The sequence below is a fragment of the Galleria mellonella genome, unplaced genomic scaffold, assembly GCF_026898425.1.
Source record: "Galleria mellonella isolate WM207_F2 unplaced genomic scaffold, CSIRO_AGI_GalMel_v1 utg64, whole genome shotgun sequence".
In the NCBI taxonomy this organism is placed as follows: domain Eukaryota; kingdom Metazoa; phylum Arthropoda; class Insecta; order Lepidoptera; family Pyralidae; genus Galleria; species Galleria mellonella.
The window spans coordinates 8,941,701-8,963,624 of record NW_026442133.1 but is presented as its reverse complement, the minus strand read 5'-3'; the positions used below and the strand labels follow the sequence as shown (position 1 = coordinate 8,963,624).

Below are 21,924 nucleotides of genomic sequence, written 5' to 3'. Positions count from 1 at the left end.
AATTTATGCAATCTGATACGTGTAAGTATTTTCACTAATTAATTGTTTCTGGCTTCGTTGAATGTATCATGCATCACTATTAAAAATGTATGAAACAATACATCAAAACGTATCGTAACTTTATCCGAATAATAAAATTGTGTTACGTTTAAAATTGCGAAACGTTCGTAATGTCAGATCAAGTACACGGCGGATTAAGTAAGATGGATCACTTTCTTCGCGGCCAGCATTGATTCGTGCCAAGATCTATTCAGACTGCTCTCAATTTCTCACGGTGATGGTGGTGAAGTCTGGGAACAAAAAATACTAAATTGCTAAATCTATTGTCACATATTTTAATTCCGTTTCTATTTGCGAGCTAGGTAAAATTGTTTTCAATCGACTTCAGAAAAGAGATTCTAATTTTATTGTGTATGTGTGTGTTTTACGCGATATCTTTGCCTATTCTGAATTGATTTTGTTGTTTATATTTGAACGAACGTATTTCTTTGGTGCTATTTGTTATGGAACAAAATTCAAAATTATAGTTACTTGTCATACATACATACATATACACGTTCCAATAATTTTTCTTAACATCTATCTTACAGGTATCAGCACTTAAGAATTATAAATATCTTTGCAAAATTATGGTATATTTCATTTATATATTTATTTTCGATTTAATTTATCTAGACATGCCGTGTGATCCCGGCATATAATGGACTCCCCTTCTTCTCCCGTGGGTGTCATAAGAAGCGACTAAGGGAACCTAATGATCCAAGGATGGACAGCGACGTCCCTCTTGAAACATCACCAAAAGCCAGGCTGTAGTTGCTAATCTGCCTGCTAAACGTGGTAACTACTGGCAAAATTCTTCTAATCGTAAACTGCCATAAGGAATGGTAGTCTATGGAGGAGTCTTATGTTCAGCAGTGGACAGGAACTGATAACACGATGATGATAATCCAGATATTATAATTATTTTTCTGTTCTTTATTGGGCTTTCTACTACCTACTCGTAGTTGCTAGGATTGTATGACAATGACACACTATTATTATATTACATTATAGGTATATTAATGCGTAGATAGATGTTATCATGAACAGAAAGTTATGTAGGTGGATGGGTATTTCCAACTGAATGCCTTTTATATACTTTCTTTAAATAAACATTATCACTAAAAGTCATCGTCAACTGAATTGCCACTTTCTGGATTTCATTTTAATATTTCTTAGTATTTTCTTTAGTCTTTCACATTATAAATAAATATAAAATCTAAATTTCATTGCCTAAAAGTAGATTAAATAAAAAAAATATAGGTAGATACTTCACGCCTGTCTTCCATTGGAGTAGACAGTTATAATAGAATGCCAAATGGTCCAATTTCAAACAATCCTTTTTCCCCTCCTCCACAATAATCAATTAATTCATTAAACTTGGCCCTTTTTCAGTATGTCACCTATTTTTATTTTGATGGGTGAAAATGGTATGGTAACCCCGACTGCGCTAACGTGATACGCTGGCGGAGCACCAGTGAAGGGTGATAGATGAAAATGAAAACAGGTCAGTTAGCCCATCATGATGAATTCATCAGGCATTAACCATGATAGTTGCCAAGGAGAACCGCGAGGAGGTCGACCTGGTTGGGTATATTGCTAGCAATGGGATTCTCAGTCTCCATTACTAATAATCCCTTTCCCCCAATATCACCTATTTGGACGACGTAAATCTAGTGTGGTCTCTTTTATTTTGGTTAATAAAATTATTTAAATAAATAAATATAATACATTGTTAAATTCATATCTGTCTCATAGTTACTATAATAAAATATAAAGCTAAATATATGACTAAATGTATTCCCAGGTGATATTCAATAGTGTCATTAGCATAGGTGTATTTAAAGGGGAGCCAAGTGGGTCATGCCTATCTCAGAACTATCTAGTGGCCACAGCAGGATGCGAATGGAGTTTCGCGAAAACAAAACTAAGGAAACATGTGAGCATTTTATAAGAGCAAAATTTAAGATTTAAGTTAGGGGGAGTCCTAAAAATAAACTTAGACCAATGGTCGCCAGCTGTTACCACAGACAAATAATACACCCAATATTTAATTAATATAAAACATATTATTATACAATATATATAAGGTAGATAATGTGAGTATTATATGTATGTTATTTATATCTGTTATTTTTATACAAATATACATATATAATTAAATAATATGTAAATGTTTTCATTATTTATTTCCATATTTACGTTGCACCGTCAATTAATGTAAATGCCATATGGTATTAAGTCCGCCATTTACATTGTCTTCGTGTATTTCTATTTAATAAATAAATTTTCCAATAATTTATTTATTTTTTTATTATTTATTTTGCTAAGTAAAAAAGACTCAAAAAATGTATTCAACCAATAAATAAAAACTGTAAAAATGACTTCAACTAATAAATCACGAGCTATAAAAATTACTTCGACAGGTACAAATGAAATAGTTTTCGATGACACATTAATGGCATTTTTTAAAATATCTTATAAGTTATCTGGATTAAAATACGTTGGTATTCATACTGTTTTATCAATTATATGTTTCTTATTTTATATATGTTTCTAATTTGTTTTGTTATTATTTTTACATAAACCGAACTCATTTTATAGTCTGTATTTTTAACAACATTTAAAAAATTCATATATAAAAATATGATATAGAGACATTTAAGAAAAAACAAGAATAATTAATTTAGTAAAAGAGACATTATGTATTGTTATGATTTTATTGGCGATGGTCCTAAGTAGATTGCTCAAGTAGATATATATATATATATATATATATATATATATATATATATATGTATATATATATATATATATATATATATATATATATATATATATATACATATATATATATATATATATATATATACATATACATATACATATATATATATATATATATATATATATATATGTATATGTATATATATATATATATATAAAATATAAAAGTTTAAACTTGTTTAATACCTACTAATCTTATCGTACTAATATAAAAAAAACTGTATATTACATGAGAGACGACAAGGAAAAATTTATTGTCTTAATACAAATAATAGAAGCCAAAACAATAATATTCAGAAATATTGTCTGTTCGTATGTTTGTTCCGGCATCATGCAAAAATTACTTCACTAAATTAGATGCTGTTTTCACAATTATATTCCTGAAGGTCTACTCGTAACTTAAAATATCAAGATAAAGCATACACTAGATTTTAGCTACCTATAAGTAGTCTATTGCACTGATTTTCTTATTTCCAGAAGCGGGCACATATCTAGTAAAATATAATAATTATCTTAATCGTTACAAATAAAGAATTATAATTAATAATGTATTACAATATATTAATAATGAATTACAAATAATTATGTTTAGCGATTAATATTTTCATCCTAATCGAAATATCTGTAAATTTATTGTTTTTCTTGTCGTAATAATTAGGAAAGACTTCTTTCCACAAGCAACGGAATGAACTTTTTATACTAACAGAATCAACCGAGCATATCACGTATATACATATAATGTGACTCTTCTGTCTACGAACCTAGGAGATCGAACGAATTGGGTGGTCGTTGTTCCAAAAAAAGTTCCCAGATGGTACCTGCATTATTCTATTAAGGGATTGAGTTAATTTAACTACCCTGCGAACAAAGTCGCGGTGGTACCTAATTGTAATGAATAAACAGAATTTGAAATGGTATACACAGGTATCCCAAAAGGAGACATTCGATTCACGGTCGAGAGGCAAAGATGGCGATTGTCGTCGATATCTACGTAATACCGCTACGGGTGGCTGTGCTCCTGCCGTGCCTTTCAAATTCAAACGCTATTATTGTCATTCTCTTTCAAGAATCAGTAAATGTCTCTGTATTGTCGCACCTTCACCCAAGTTGCTGCTTATTTAAATATTCCATTCTGAAGGCGTTTTAAAATGAAGCGAATACCTGAAATAATAGCAACGTTTGCTGTACATATTTTATTAATTTAAAAAGAAATATGACATGAATATTGAAGACATTGTTTCCGCAGTTATATAATAAATACGAAACTTTATTATGATAGAAAAGAAAAAAAACTGTGAATGGACATAAAACATAATGATTTAGTAGTCGCTAGCTATGGTCGATTAGCGCCTTGAGTTTTTTACACACTATCCTGTCTAACAAGAAACGACAGAACATTCACGTGGGAAACCCAAATAAACCTACCCATTTAAGAAATTCATTTAGTGAACTTACAAATGTTGACTTAGTAATAAAATAACATTCATAAGATCCATTCAAATATAAACTGAATACGTGCTCTAATTATACAATTAATATTTGTGACATTTCTCTCACAAAGTTTATAGTAATTTGAACATTTATTGTTTTGTAGTGTAAAATCTTTATTTCACATAATTTACATTGAACACATTAAAGATTAATATATAATGACGAACTTATCCCATAGAGGGTTTCTCTTACAGTCATATTTATATTTGTTACTTTTATTTGTCCTAAACAGCTGTACCGGTTTTTAAAAAAATTGTTACAGAGATGGTTGTATTCTCGATATAAACGCAAAATAGGATACTTTTATCCTATTCAATGCCAACGAAGCTCCGGTTTAGTTATATCTAGTATATAATAAATGTAGAAGAAAGTTGTTTTATGTTGAAAGTTTATATGGACGTCCTTACTCCTCGTCGCGCAGTCAGGGTGAAGTTAACGAGCCGCGTCCGTGGGTAAGGGCCAGTACACATCCATATTTGAAAACCTACCGAGCGTGGATTGCGCATAGGCAACGCAGATAAAACCTGCAGGGTTTTGTGTAGCATTTGTTTGCTCCAACAACTTCTTACGTAGTACCTATGTTAACTTGTTGGGCAAAAATTTATAAAATACATAAAAAATATTTTTTGTGACATAACGTATAATAAAAATTTGGTAACTTTTTCTTCACACTTTAAATATAAATATTTATCTACTCTATTCGTAAAAAAATTTAATAATTTATCTTTGAAAATTACACTATTCTTAAGTAAAAGGAACCCGGAGACTTGAACAGAACTCGTAACCATTTCTCACAGGTTATAAGTTCTTTCTCTATTAGATTTTAAGTCTCCACTACTACAAAATAAGTACCTCTATAAGTTATGGGCATATATCTATTCATCAAAATAGTCATAGTGTTGTTTAAAATTTAAACGATACATTAAACCTTTTCCCTTTATTTCTAAAAACCGAAACCTACCATAAACCTATTTTAGCTATTGAACTGTATTGTCACATTATTTTAAATTAGAAATATAGCATAAAAGAAAGAGACAAAACAGTTCAATAGCTAAAATAGGTTTATGATATGTGTGATATTTTTATGAATAAGAGCGTATGTCTTTATCAAACTGAATTAAGGATTACGAGTATGATATATATTATGACCCAAGCCTCGTTCCCACCATCTATACTAGGACCGAGTGTATTAAACTTCGTGTATAATTTTCGTAATTACAAACATTGAAAGAGAAGAAACGACAATGAAATTAAAAAGTATCATCATTAATATTGTACTGTAGTTGTGTTTTATAACAAAATTATAAATATTCGTATTAATTTTGTATGGCCGACATATTAATCGAATTGTCTAGTAGGTACTATGTACGGTGTACGGTGACTTCTTAACATTACACTTCACAATATAATAGACACTTTTTACAAGTCCATATCAAAAAGGGATCCTATTGTTATGATAACCATGTCCGTCAGTCTGTCAGTTACAGGTCCCTAAATCTATATGAAATAAGATAAGAACATAAATGAATTCACAATATAATATATTATGCAAATGTGAAGAAAAAAAGACTTACCTGTGCATGTACAATGCAAACCCATTACCAAGTAATGCATAGTGCTGTTTAAGTAGATTATGAATGTGATGAAATAAGTTTTTATTTTTGACTAGTACGGCTTTGGACGGATGAATCACGATAAACAATAAATATGTTATGAATTAGGGCATTCTTTTTTTAAGGGTGATGGGTATATTAATAAAATGGTATAAAAAAATACCATCTCTCCATTCCATATAACAACCTACTTCAATTACACAAGCAGTAAACAAACAAGCTCACTATTATATCTGTAATATTAGTAAGGATATATGCAAGATAGTAGGATTACTATGATAAAACTGGGACTTATTGAATTCAATCAATAGTGACAAGATTAGTATAGAACTACGAAATATGTACAATGCCCATTGATAGCACAACGAAACATTAAAGCACGTTCAAATTAGCGAAGATATCAAATAACATACAAAAATACAGTCTAATTGAGAATCTACTCTTCTTTGAAATCTGTTAAAAAAAGGCATAGGTTATATATAGGTTCTTCAAAAGGGGGGCAAAGAGAATTCTTCAGGGTCGGCAATGCGTGCGTAATTCCCCTGGTATTGCAGGCGTTCATAGACTACGGTAACAATTTATTATCAGGTGGGCCGTATGCTTGTTTAATTTTGCCATTTCAGTGGTATATATATATATATATATATATATATATATATATATATATATATATATATATATATATATATATATGTATGTATATATATATATATATATATATATATATATATATATATATATATATATATATATATATATATATATATATATATATATATGTTACGTAGAAATCTTTTATATCAAATGGAAAATCTGTATATTAAGACCTCATTTCTATTGGTTACCTCCCGAAAATTATTGATTTCCCCCTGTGTAAATTTTGTGGATTTCCTGGAGTGGAACTTTCCTTATTATGCATCATTCGAATATTGTGTATTATTTCATTAGTCTTTTTATTATATATTATTTTTATTTCAGTCGTTAACTCTCCACTGTTGAATATTAGCCTCCCTCATAAAGTTTGCCAGTAGTTGTCACATTTGGCAGGCGGGTTGGTAAGCGCAGGTAGGCTTTTACAGATGTTTTAAGAGGGACGCTGTTGCCCATCCCTCTACCATATGCTCTCTTAGTCCCACCTTACGATACCCACGGCAAAGAAAGGGATGGTCCATTCTATACCGGGGCCTACCCGGCGATAGATACTCTATTTATATAATCTAAGTTTCATTATATATTTGTTTCATTGACATATATTCTGATCTTATATTATACATCTTTCATTTTTTCTGAATACTCGAATTTCCTAATGATATTTAATTTATAATTAACAAAATAACACGCTTGATCATATACTATACCATACACTCTTACATTTACTTGAAGTTGAAGCACTGCAAGTGATGTTTATGGCGGGGCTTTGCGCATGGAACGTCACATGCCAGGCATCATATTTCTGTCGTTATAGCATTAAACGTCCTGGAAATTTGTGTAATGTTAGTGTGTGTGTTTGACATATTTTATGACATTACTGCGGATCAATTATTTTATTTAAAGGTTTATAAGATCTATATATTTACTTCTAAGTATTAATTATTTTAGATAGTTACTTAATTATATTTCAACTGTCATTACTCATATAAATATTAAAATTTATAAAGATGTTTTTACTCGATCGCGCTTAAAATGCTAAAAGGATATTTACATCATGTCTTAACCAAAATAAAAAGATACTTTTATCCCATTTTATACGAGAAAAGCAGAATCTTACAGGTAGTTATCTATAATTGTAATTTTTTAAATAAAATAATGCGGAGTAAAATATACGTTATAATAATTAGTAATCATAAAATTAAACTAATAGTAAAAAATATTATTAATATTGTTATGAAATGTAGAAGTCTACAAGAATTTTACTACTATAATATTAACTTACCATTAGTAACAAAAATTATAATATTGAATATTCATATGTCCATTTAATTAGAACCCGGTCCCTATGTTAGAAAATAAAAATTTGTACAAAAGCATTGTTAAGTTTGAGATAAGTAAACTTTCAATTGTTGAGGTGTAGGTAAGCATTCAGAGTAGGTACAGTTGTAGAGAGCAGAGGGGAAGGGGAACAAGACAAGCAATTTGTAGGCGTCAAGTGTTTGCTGAAGTGTTGGTACGGCATCGCTAATGAGGGAATCGGTGAAAGTGCTCGGAGGATGTAAACCACAGAAGCCGCAGAGACCTGCACACTTGTCTACTATGTTTGCATTTGCTATGTAACCTCCTGCACTTACTGCTTTTACTCTTGTCCTCTGTGTCTACTGGCAAATCAACTACAGTTCTAACGTTAGTATTGATCTAGTAAATATGATGTATATTAGGCACCTACCAATATTTATATTATATTTATGAGATAAATAAAAAAAGGTTTCTTCAAAAATTGCATGTCTAGACGATATATTTTTAAACATTTGTAAATATATTTCAACGCATTTAACTAAAGACGTCACTGGCTGGTTAGAAATAAGCGCATTAATTTGTATTTTATACAACGTCTATGATTGAATGTGTTCTATTTTCAGTGCCGTTTTATAGTCTATTAGTTTATTTTGGGTTTCTTTTATTTATATATTGGTATATTGAATTGGTATAATATCCTAATTCTTAAATTATTTTTAACATGGATCATTTCGAGACTTCAAAGACATACTTATCAAACTGAACACGTACTTAGCAATGTTAAAATATAAATTAAAACTAGAAAATTTTCCGTGCTGTATTACTCCGTATTAATCATAATTATCGTAATGAAAATCTGCGAAATGTTTATTTGAAAGTATTTTAAGTTAATTTTGTTTTAAGGGGAAATGTTTCTTTACACTATTATGAGGTACTTGCACTATATAATTTTTATATTAATTTTTACCAGAGGGAGACTTTGTACAAAAGTCAATTGCTTGGGTACCTTTGTCCCATTCGTGTTTCTACCGTGAAGCAGTTGTGTTTGCATGGCTGTGTTTCGGTTTGAAGGGTGGGATATGGCGTAAATTTACTGGGTACAGAGGAGTAACACCTGAGTCCTCAGGAGTGGCAACGCAGGGGGGGTGTAATGGGCGAAACAGTATACTCTGTTATGTCCACGGTACTGCTCATGTCTATAGGCGACGGTTACCACTTTCCATCAGGTGGGCCGTCAGCTTGTTTGCCATTGTAAGTTGTATAAAAAAATCCTATACGAATAAAATTACATATTTATATAGAAAAATAATTTTATCAACTATTAATAATATTTTTAGATAAGAATATACCTACGTAAATCCAATTATCTAATGTTATAAATTACGAACATCGTACATAAAATATGTTACAGATGTATGAATAAAAAATAAAAGTGATAAAGTTACTCCAAGTGTCAACAACCACACAATAAGTAACTTTGAGTTCATATTGTAACTATGCATAAAAACATATTCTTGCACAATTGTAAAAAAAAGACCTATGTGCGTTATTATAATTTGAAGTTTAGATGCGTAGAAGATTATTATAATACTTTAAATCAAAGATATAACGTATCTTTTCATAGTTTGTTCTAAATGATATACGTTACATAATTGCATTTGATATGAAGTGACGGATGCAGAGCGGAGACAGGAGTCAAACCTGCTGAACAGGCTCAGTTCGACGGCCGAGTGGTCGAGCACTTGTCGCGAAGCCGCTCCACGTGTAATCTTGCCACCACTCTCCTGTAGTGCTGTCGTGACCTTGGATAGTTAAGATAGCTTTTAATGATAGGGCTCATCGACATGTGATATACACCGCTATGGTTACTAATTGGATAATGTCGGTAGGCCATGTTAACAATAATCCACATGTAATTCTGTAGTAGTCGACCCAGATTAAGTCATTTCTTAAGAGATATTTCAATTCATCTGTAGTATGAACGACACTGAATAAACTTTTAACTTTTAGACCTTTGAATATCCAGCTCAAAGAACCAATATTAAACCGCTAAATTCACTTCACATATGAAAACATTTAGAATTCTATAAAAACAAAAAGTAAAAAATAAGAGGGGAATATATTCAAAATAGAATTTAATTTATAATTATAAAAAGTAACATTCTTTAAAAAAAAAGACATCTATCGACTTTATTTAATACGCATGAATGCTAATAAAATTACACTCCTCATTAAATTCATCTAAGATTATTGTAATTCTACTCGTTTCGATACTTATTTACTGATTTTTAACTAAATTACGAAACTGAAGGTTTTCTCTATAAGTGGTTTGTAATATACATGCATCTTAATTTTTATGCAGTTTGCATCTTAGTCAATAAATTACTGAAAATTTCAACAATTTGCATAAATTTGCAAAAGCAAAATGAATTTATTAGTAATAAAATTATTTCAATTCACAGAGTTGCAGTGAATAATTTTATATACCTATTTAATTGAACTACGATGTAATGATAACGTTATTTGGAGATTATAATATTTTTCAAAAAATAACCTATGTTGCATGTTTGTAATGCACTATTTCTGTGCCCAATAAAAAACACCTGCTTTAAGTCCGTCAAACCCGTCGACAAAACGCAATACACCTTTATCGTGTCTATATTGACCGGTTTCCTTTTGTTGAAACTCGGAGCCTGTATACTGTGTAGTTTAATAATTTCGCTGTGTAAAGACGCCGAGGCCGCACTATGCTTAGTTTGTTTGCTCGCCTTCAGTCCTGTTTGCACTCAATAAGCCGCTGCAAACAGTTTCTTTCATTTGATCGATCCTTTATCTAAATTTTCTACCACTAGTTGTGCCTGGTAACAGATAATTTGATAGTTTTTAGTAGATTATATTTTGTAACTAGCCGTTTTCCGCGTCGTTGTCCGCTTCTATGTAGTTCCCGTATATCACTTTTATTGGAACATTTGATGAATCCGGTCTTATATTGTATTGTATACTTAAATGATAATTACTACCTTCACAAAGTTTTAGCCAATTCAAATAATCAATTGTTTTACAGCATTTTATATGTGATTCTTTAGATTCATATAACTTTTTTATTTATGTAGCGATTGAAATAAAACAAACTAAATATTAAACGGAGCAAACTGCAATGGGGTCTACTGCTTTTATAAAGCCCCCCTATAATAGTTTTTTTTTTTTTATATTTGTATATATCTTCCATGTACAGACAACGACCAGTTACCATTTTATTATATGTATTGATTGATGAACAAAAATGTATTTAGAGTAACACCTACAATTGGATCAATAAATTAATTCTAAAACGATGTCAAAAATCTTTTGAGTTTAATAATTATCATAAACAAATTATACTAACCGATCATTAGTAAGTTATTGCTAAATATGAGTCTTCTTAAATACATGACTCTAAAGACTGTACCAGCCTACCGCCTTCTAAAACTGCTATTTGACGTAATAAAATTATATTCGGCTATATTTTTAATAACCAAATATCTAAGTCCTTGAATAACAATACAATATATATACATAAAGAATAATATTACAAGAAAAATACATTTTCAAATTATTTTAGAATATAAAAACTTAAATCAGATTACGACCGAAATACCCAAATCGACGATATCCTAATTTTTAGATAATTAAATCGCATATATCCAAAATTTGTATAACTGAACATTAAACCTGAAAACTGATTATCTAACAGAATAATATTACATACATTTTATAAATTTGTCAGATATTACACATAAAAGTCTATAATAATACCGTTTGAAGGTACTTTGGTTAGCATTTTTAAATGAAACAAGATATGTACTGTATTTGCATATTTAAAAAATTCCAAACAACATCTATTCTAAGTAAGTCCCAAGTTCAAGACATGAGTGCACTTGTGTTTCTCCGCCTCTACCTACAAGTGGTAAAGGCGTTTGTTTTTACAAAATATCGTCTATATTTTCTAAATTTATGTTTACGAGAAGTCTTGATTTTTCACAAAGTGTATATTTTGTAAGTTATGACTGGTGTGTTACGATTGATAACATGAAGCCAAGACCGTTGTGTAGTCAAACAAAACAAGAGAAATAACCGGAAGAGAGCTCTCGTCTCGAGAAACAACACATCACACTTGATGGATGACCTCTTGCGTCTTTAGAAATACACACATACCGATAGCAAATGTAAAAAGAGTATGGCCTTTTTATTTGTATTTAGTTGCTGGTATTCTTAGGTAGACTTAAGTCTCATAGTAGTAAAAAAGAAAAAAAATATAATTTACTAATCAACTTAAGTTGATTAGTAAAATATAATTACAATATGATCATGATCTATTATTGTACGTTTCACTACTGAAACAGGACACTATATTTTTATATAGAGGATATTGTCTTGCTTTTATCATATATATATATATATATATATATATATATATATATATATATATATATATATATATATATAAAGAGATATTTTTTGGAGTGTTGCTTTAATAATAATTAATATTTTATTATATTTTATAATTATTATTTTATATAATATTTTATTTACTAAATTATTATTAAGAACGGAGTTGTCAGTTTAAAATTGGTATAGTGCCGTTATATATTATGCTTTAGGTAGTTTAGTTCAAGATCCCGAAATCTATAAAGTTATGTAAAGTATTATATTTTTTTTAATTAGTAAATGAAGCAACTGATAACTTCATATAATGTTAAATAAATAAAAAATCACTACCGCATTGGCAATTTCAACTCATTATTATATTTGTTCTGATATAGTAGATACCTTTCATCCAAACAGTTTATCTAGCAAAGAAACGAAAAGAACAATAATCTTCCCATCTAACAGACCAATATCCCTTAATTCTCATAAGCAAAGCTGACCGATCATAGAGTAAAACTTTTTTTATTACAATAACAACGTAGCCGATAAGTCGACAGCGGAGCGTGCCAGTATCATTGTTCCGTCTCAGTTTTCTCATATTTTCCTTCCTCATTCCACCGCAACTTACGCCGGAGTTCAACTTGATGTTAATTAACTCGTCTCTAGTCTGTGCACTGTACCCACCTTGACAGGACCCGCAACTGATAAACTGGCGTTAATACTTGCCCCTCCCGCTGAGAATATCTCAATCTACTCAACGGACTAGGTGCTTAGCAATATAATAGATACTGTAGTTATAGACTTCTCTGTAAATTTCCATTATCTAGCATAAACTTAAGCTAACAACCGATCGATATTGTTACAATTATTTTTAGATATAACCTATGCGTCTCATTTTTTTTAAACGTCCTATTTTGTAATATTTTATCCTATTGGATTTGAAATGAGATATTTATGGAAATAATACAAATTGTCACAATTTTTATTCATAATTCAACATTGCTTTTTTGTCAATCATTTAGTAAACAAAGTACAAACCAAGTACGTGCAATTTTAGATAATAGCTGCGATACTATTATTATGATCGAGTCTTGGATGGCAAAAAGGAGATGGAAGAGAGTAGGCATTATAACTACACACACACACACACACACACACTATAGTACAACTACACCTGCGTAACAGTGCAGTAATATTATAATATATTCCAAAGCAACTAAAACAGTATTTTTAGTGCAAATAAAATAGGTAATGAAACAAATGTACTTACATAGAAGACACCTCTAGAACAATAAAATGAACACACATTTACGTGTACCGTGTTTCTAACGAGTCGAGGTATAGCCATCTGCGGCAGGTAAGCGAATACCGAGCTCCAGGTCACGCAAATAGGTTAATAGCTACCGAAAAAAAAGCCATAAAGGAAGCATAATCAAAGAAAAATGTTGCTACTCCTATTCAGTACGTCGCTATACAGCAAAACGGAAGTTGATTCAGAGTAATTGAAGAGGTGAATTGACCCAATTTTAAAGTATAAAGCTCATTCCATTTGATAAAGTATAAAATAAACTGTGAAGTCACAACATATCTAATAAGTAGATAGTAAAATCTCGAATAATCCTCTACTCCCAATGCAGAAAGAAGGAGTAAGTTAAGTAGCCTCGCCTTAAATGCCTGTCTTAAATTATTTTACTTATGTAAATAATAATGACTCCATTGTTATTTCATGCAAAAAAGATAACATAGAGCCTGCTTAAAATTAACCTCAAAAAATATATCAATATAAATATATAAGCCCTTACCAGATTCCAATCTCTATCAAGCAACTCTACAATTTCCAATTAAAATCTACGTAGCTACCTAGAATAAAAAAGCCAAAATAAAAAATGACGACCTCAGTGGCGTGAGAGGAAGAGGGAGACCGAGGCATAGTTACATCAGGCAGATCAAGGAAGGAGTTCGTGTCGTGTCGTATCAAGAGGTGAAGAGACTTGCTGAAAATCGTAATGAGTGGCAAGAGCTCCACCGATAAGAGAGCAGCTCTTAAATAAGATAGATAGATAGATAGTGGCGTAGTGGTGAGCAGATTGCTTTACGAAAATGAGGTTTTGAGTTCGATTTCCACTTGGACCAATTTAAGAAACAAACAAGTCCTTGAGGATCAGGGAATTAGTGTGTTTATGTCTCACATATTATTATTATAAATGAAGATGAAATAGAATAAAATTATGAAATATCTAAAAGTTATTTCACAGTGATTGCAAAATAGTATTATACATGAAATAAGAAATATTATAAAGTTTTTTTTTTTTTAATAAAGACAGTAATTTTATGAGAATCTATTTGATCGAATATTAACTCACATAAATGTAGCGCAATAACCCACCCCAACTCCCTATAGAGAAAATATTTTAGAATGTTTTTTTTTTCTGTTTCGTGATTAAGTCTAACTCTAAACCAATTTCCACAATAATTGCAATAGTTGGTCCCATTTTTATTGCGTAAGAACAGAAGCATTTTTTGCGGGGCAAAGAAATTTCACTGACGTTGTAGTGTATCTATAATATATACCATCATTTATAGGTTGAGGATTGAAGTAGATATTTTTTGCAGATATATATATATATATACATACATACATATATGTACATCATATCGTCATCCGCAGATCTGGATTTATGGATGGATATATGTTTCTTACTCTTCACGCAAAAACTACTAAATAGATGTGAATAAAATTTGGGACACGAGTAAGCTACATCCTAACTTAGGATATAACCTACTCGTGATGTAGCATGTAGGATGCCTTATATTATAATATATAAGTTTCAATATATAGTAATTGTTTCAAATCTAGATTTCTGATTAGCTCAGATGATATACACTACTCCTAACTCGAATTAAATTACAACATGAAAACTTACTTATGAAAACTAACGACATATAGTCTTATTTATTGTTATCAGCGGGTCTGTAGATTGCATAAGTAATCTATATTTAATTAAAATTATAATAATTGCTTTTAAATTTATTTAAAATATAAAGGAAGATACGTAGAAATACATTTTCATAGTATTCAAAAGTAAGAGTAAATGTAACTCCACTACTACACCTTTATTCGTGCCTTTGACAAATTAGTTGCCATTATAGGAAAGAAACGAGGTTAGAAAGCTTGTGTATTTTCGTATAGTATCACTACCGCATGCAACAGTTACAACACGAGCCTTGGGCCCGGTCATTATCTGACTTCATGTACAGTTATTAATGTTGAAACGTCTGTCCAACATATTGCTTCATATTGTGTACTTTTTGATACTCAACCTAATTTGCTACAATCGATCATATTATTACATTTCATGCATACTTTGAATTATTAATTATTAATTTATATTTAGTCCGTCCCATTATTCCGATGAGTACATAAATACAAAATACAGTGTTGTTTATTTTTAGTTTTTTTTTTTCATTTTATATTTTGTATAAATAAATAGTTTATATTTATTAGTTTTTATTTTATAAATCATTTAATTATTTATACACTTCATTACTTATATTTATTAATTTTTTATCATTATATTGACTGATTTTTAATTTCTTATTGTCTAGTATTATATAATTAATATTATTTGTCATCCTCACTTTTGCCTATATTTTTCTATTTTTTCTATCTGCTACCTAATGCAAATAATTAAATTACGTGAAAGATATAGACAACACTAACCATACTATCTTATTTGCTAATAATTTGCAAACTTTACATAAAGTTTGTATGTACTGTTTGTATAAAAATTCTAAAATAGTTTCGAGACTGACTTTACTCCTTGAGCAATATTTTTAAGTTTAATAAATACCTACTTTCTCTGGGTTTCACCTTTTACTACTAAACTGTACTATGTATTACAAATTTAAATAAAACTTGAAAATCGGTAATCTACAATTAAAACTCACACAGACAAATATTAACAATAACATGCATAATAGAGTCTTGAATCGTAAAAATAAGGAATATTTATTCTTATGCCTAAATTAGATTAGACAAAGAAGAGTTAGTTTAGTAAAATATAGACAAGAAATGTTACATTCAGTAAAAGTCAATCTAAGTTTGGCTACAGCTTTCTTCAATTCCTACAGGAAACCTATACTTATTTACGCAGAGTCAAAGTCGTATCATAGCAACTATTACGCTCGTATGGTAATGATACTCCTATCAAATGACAATGTCAATAAAGTTACATATATTTTTTCTCTAAAAATACCTTTTAATAGTAGCTGTATCTAACCCGCTTCTTCTCGTAAGTCTAACAGTTCCATTGGCATATATTGTTGCCAATGGAACTGTTAGACTCTATCAGGTCGAACTTCACGCGGTTCTCCCTGGAAACCATAATATGTAATTCTTGTGGAATTCATCACGTTGGGCTAACTGACCTGCTTTCGTCCTCATTTATCATCTCTCTATTTCATTTTCATCCATTAAAAAATAACCGTTTTCGCTCCAGATTTGAATAAAAAGTTTGTGTTAAAACTGGGACATAGTCGCTACATCAGGAGTGCCTAATAAATGAAACTTTACTGATAACATACCTGTAGGTAATAGTGACAGGGTAAACAACATTCTAATTGTTTTTTTATTATTGAAGGGTTCCACAATTGATCACGATCTGGCCTGATGGAAAGCGAATATCCAACAATATTAATACTCTTAGGATTTTATATGAACCGTAATTGGAAAAATAAATTATAGAGAGCTACGGACGCTACGGTACACAATTCCATTGTATAATAAAAAAAATATTTCCTACATAATAGTATCTACGCTTGATTCATACTCGTATTTCTGTATGTCAAATACATTTAATAACACTGTATGTTTTTGTGAGGAAGCTCTCATAATTCAATTACCTACATCAAAACTAGATTACAAAAATGGGTAGGCTAATCTATATAATATATATATATATATATATATATATATATATATATATATAGATTGTATTGGTAATATTGTGGACATACTCACTGTTGATCACGATGGTATTATGCCTCTGACTACTCTATTAAAAATTACAACCGTGAGCATGTTTATTTTTCATTTTGTACTCGTATAGGTATCCATCTATTTATTGAAGTTTTTATATTATTAATTAATCAGTAAATACGTGAATTCATAAGCAAATACGTATATATCATATATAAAATTGTTTTTATTAAAGGAATTTCTTGATAACTAGTGTCTTATAATCATGAGGATATTGACTTTTGGGAACAGGTCCTGGCAGATACTGTTACTTTTCTATAAATACACAGCGATACTCAACAATTTGACATATTATGCAAAGTTACCTATTTAATTTAGTTTCGGTCGATGACATTTTAAATAATTTGCATTGGAAACTAAATGGGCGTTAACGTTTATTCCATTCCACATTTTTGTTGTTCTAATAATGCTATAAATTATTTGTATAAAAAAATTATGAATGTTTAGACAATTGCTACTAAATAACAATTAAGCGGTTGAAAGGGTTTCTTGAAATATGTACTATAAATACGTGCATGAGTATATACACATAGGTACTCAGATAAAACACGTCCTAGATGGAATCATACTAATAATTGTATCAGTATGGTTCCATCAGCGTATCAGCGTAATGATTGTATTACGCTTCTTATTCGGACACGCCCATGGACTATTGAATGTTATAAATAAGTTTAAGTATAATTGGAAAGAACTACATGACATGACATTTTCTACTGTTACATAATATATGAAACTATCTCGTTTTCAGCCCCAATCAACGTCAGACAGGGTTGCCTTGTATAGATATTTTACTTCTACCCTTTCATATTAAATAGATACATATATAAAAGGTTAGAATGATTACTGTACTCGTAAGTGATTGACAGAAAAATATGATGTAATATTGAAACTTTTTATTGACTGCCATTCGGGGAATAGATATCACAGGGTGAAACCAGTAACGCGCAAAATTGCGATCGTATATAGCGGAGCGTGTAATATTAGGTAAGACTCGGTTCTGATTAAACCGTAAAAGAGATTGGTTCGTCGGGAAGAGTGCTTTATCGATGACGTTATGTCGGCAATCCGGTGCGATGTCGACGTTCCGCGCTCTTTGAAGACGTTCGCGTTTCACGCGGGCCAGGGCGGCGCCGATGGTCGGGCTCTGCCGTGTTGCATTTCACTATCTGTATATTTGTACCCAAATAGCTGTTTAATTTGCAATGTTTCTCTGTCTATTTGTATGTCGTTGCATTGTAACTTCTGCAGTTTATGTACCGTTTTTATGTATATACATATATTTACAGATCTATAAAAAAAGAGGAAAACAATTATTTTTTAACGACTTTAGCGATAACTAAAATGTTCTTGTTACCCTTATTTTTTGTATGTGTTTACATGATGATTATGCCAATTTTGAACTAAGGTTTTTTTCTCTTGCAATCAATAGTGATACTATACTTATCTTTTTCCTTTATACTCATATAAACGGCAAAAGTTATGACGCTATGATATTCGCAATTTATGTGTTTTACGACTTCAAATGCCAATTGATCGTTTTTTTGCGTGAGTAAGAGAATTCGAACTTATACCACTAGCTACGTTTTTCAATATTCAATATACCATAGCATAAAAATTCCTTGGCTCATATCATTAAGTATGATTTGATCCAAATATTTTACATAATTACTTTACTTCATATTCGATGACATTACGCGAAATTGTTTCGGGTCTCTAAATTACAAACATTACAACTTACTACATTACAATTAAACTAATGTCGTACCCAAAATTAAAACAAAACGACAAACCCTGTTAATGCGTGCCTCACACGCTTCAGCCTGTTTTTGCATATTAGTTTCCTCAGTTCTTTAATAACCCTTGATAATAACCTTACACTAATATTCTAAACGAAAGTGAGTCTATTTGTTTGTTTGTTGCGTTTCCATGGCAATAAACATAATCAACATTAAAGGATCTTGATGAAAGGACAAACGAAGCTTACTGGACCTGTATTTACTAAGACTTGTGTCACATACAATGGTAAACTGCAATAATCACAGGAGTGACTTTGTTTTTGTTAAATCTAATTTGTTAAGGTATGACGTCATAAAAATAATGTTTATATTTATAATTAGTTCTAAATTCTTTAAATATAGAACTAATGAAGCCATTATTTAAAAGCAATTTGGGAATTGTTAATTTATAAAATTACACAAATATAAGTAATTTTGTCTTTTTGATATTTATATTACCAATGAGACCTTGTATCAGTGATTTATAGATCGCCATAGTTCTATCTAAGGAAAAAATGGGATTATTTAATTCCAAAACTAGATAACAAAAGTATATTTTAATTGTTTCTTTACCTTTATCACATTTATTGAAGTTGAGTTTGTTTTTATCTTCCATATTTATTTATTAACTGTCTTTTCCATGTTCACATTCGATGTGTTTAATTATTTCTAATTACAAATCTATTGTAATTCAACATTATAACTTATTTAATATGGTCACAGTTATAGTCAAAGGCCACATCTATATCTAAGCAGTACAATTCACAATTTAAAAATAAAATATTTTGTAAATGTAGCATCATTTTCCTATTCAATTCCTTAGCAAAAAAGTAAATGTAATTCCTTAAAAAAGCAAATGTAATCATGAATATAAATATAAGCCTTTGTTACTCACCTCTTTCTGCATATATCTCTACCTACACTAGCTTAAATGTACGTAGTGTCTTTAATCAATACCAATAGTAGGCGTAAGTGTTCACAAGACTGGCTATGAAGCGTATTTCCCCCGTCCACTATCAAAATGCAACATATTTCCATTACACGACATAATTATTTACGGATGGTTGGCGTTTGCAGTAAAAACAAGCATAGATAAAACAGGTGGTGGCTGAAATATGGGTCCGCATTGCCGAGAGCCTCCGTTGCAGCTGTTAGCCACTGCCTATCTCACCTATGCATTTATTTACTACTAGCGGCCCGTCCCAGCTTCGCACGGGTGGACGTTTTTACATTTTAAAAAGTGACGGAACACATGCGACGGAAGCTTAAAAATGGAGTAACTTCTCCCGTTTTGCCAACATTTCCCTTCACTGCTTTGTTCCTATTGATCGTAGCGTGATGAAAAGTATACTATAACCTGCCCAGGAGTATGAAGAATAATTGTACCAAGTTCGGTAAAATCCGTCGAATAATTTTTGTTTCTATAACGAACAGACAGACAGATAAAAATTTTACTGATTGCATTTTTGGGATCAGTGTCGATCACTAATCACCCCCTGATAGTTATTTTGGAAATATATTTCATGTACAAAATTGACCTCTCTACAGATTTATTATAAGTATAGAAGATTGTTTAAACTATACAACATATAGGCAATTAATTACGCACGTCTGTTACTGTCGATAGTATGACTGTACTATATTTAATTCTAATCATGTTTCAATTATTCATGACATTTTACACAAAAGGCCTAGTTTATTGCTCATAACCCAAAACGCAAAACAGGGATGCTATAAGTTTAACTGATATCTTTATTTGTGTGTCTGTTACTGTGTATACCTAGACATAGATAAATTTTAATCAATTATGTTCTTTTTTTGTAATTTATAATTAAAACATTACCAGTCTTTAAATCAAGTTAATACATAATTAGTCATAAAAATTTATACCTCATATTAATACCTTTAATACCTTATAAAGGGGGAGAGAGGGAGGGATTGTAAGTAATGCGGACTACCAGTCCTATTGCTAGCAATATATCCCGTCGGGTCGACCTCTAAGTGGTCCCTCCTAAAAACCATCGTGCTGAATTCCAGGTGTATTTATCACGATGGGTTAACACCTGCTCTTTTATTTTTAATTATTATCCCTCATTGGTGCTTCGCCGCTATATACTGATAACGCAAGCGGGGATACCATTCCATTATCATTCATTAAAAAAAGTGCTACCTAATCTAACACCCGAAATTTATAAAATTTAATATTTTTTTATTATTTATATGCAAACTGTCCAATTTTAGTTTCTCTCATTGCATTTTATGTGTAACATACCTACTATAGACATACATATATATCTAATATGACCGATTTATGTTCAGCGAAGATGCCCTCGACCGAATTTACCCATTCACTTAGCTTTAGTTACACACTTGTCTTTAGTCGTTCTACAACTTATATTTCTGTATGGACGAACTCTCACAAAATCTCTATTATCTATCTGCTTTTTGGGAACATAAGTTGATGAAATACTTAGGTAGGAAAATACCTACATGTATATTAAAAATCTTTAAATTTTAATATCAAGTCTTAGGAGCCTGTATGTAGGAACAAATTGTACATGGAATTGTTAATCCCCGTGGTACTTAGTTGAAATTCGCTTAGATCGTAAATAAATTAATTTACTTTCATTATATACTATCTAGAGGTTTTTTTTAATAAACACAGAAGAACGTGGAGGTCTTTATTAATTAGGTATTACACCAAATTAAATATGATCACTACCAAGATATATAGTTTTGCTGTGCGACTTCATATAGTGGAAGTGTATCATATAATGTGATTCAATGAACAAGATTCGCTTAATCGAATTTAATAAAACTTATA

At 30.5% G+C, this 21,924-nt stretch overlaps 2 protein-coding genes across 11 annotated transcripts in view; one reads left to right on the top strand and one right to left on the bottom strand.

Moving 5' to 3' along the window:
* The window catches only part of LOC113512517 (protein turtle-like), an 83,134-nt gene that overhangs the window by 1,013 nt on the left and 60,197 nt on the right, over positions 1-21,924 (top strand). The gene's annotated exons all lie outside the window — the stretch shown is intronic.
* LOC113512335 (polyphosphoinositide phosphatase) overlaps positions 1-21,924 on the bottom strand; it is a 64,657-nt gene that overhangs the window by 28,312 nt on the left and 14,421 nt on the right. For 2 of the 6 annotated variants that reach the window (XM_052900244.1, XM_052900247.1), the window contains 3 exons: positions 9,529-9,682; positions 7,302-7,406; positions 147-290 (listed from right to left, as the gene is read on the bottom strand). The gene's annotated coding sequence lies outside the window, so the exon portion shown is untranslated. The remainder of the gene's footprint in view (positions 1-146; positions 291-7,301; positions 7,407-9,528; positions 9,683-21,924) is intronic. The other 4 variants (XM_052900245.1, XM_052900248.1, XM_052900246.1 and 1 more) reach the window with 3 other exon arrangements.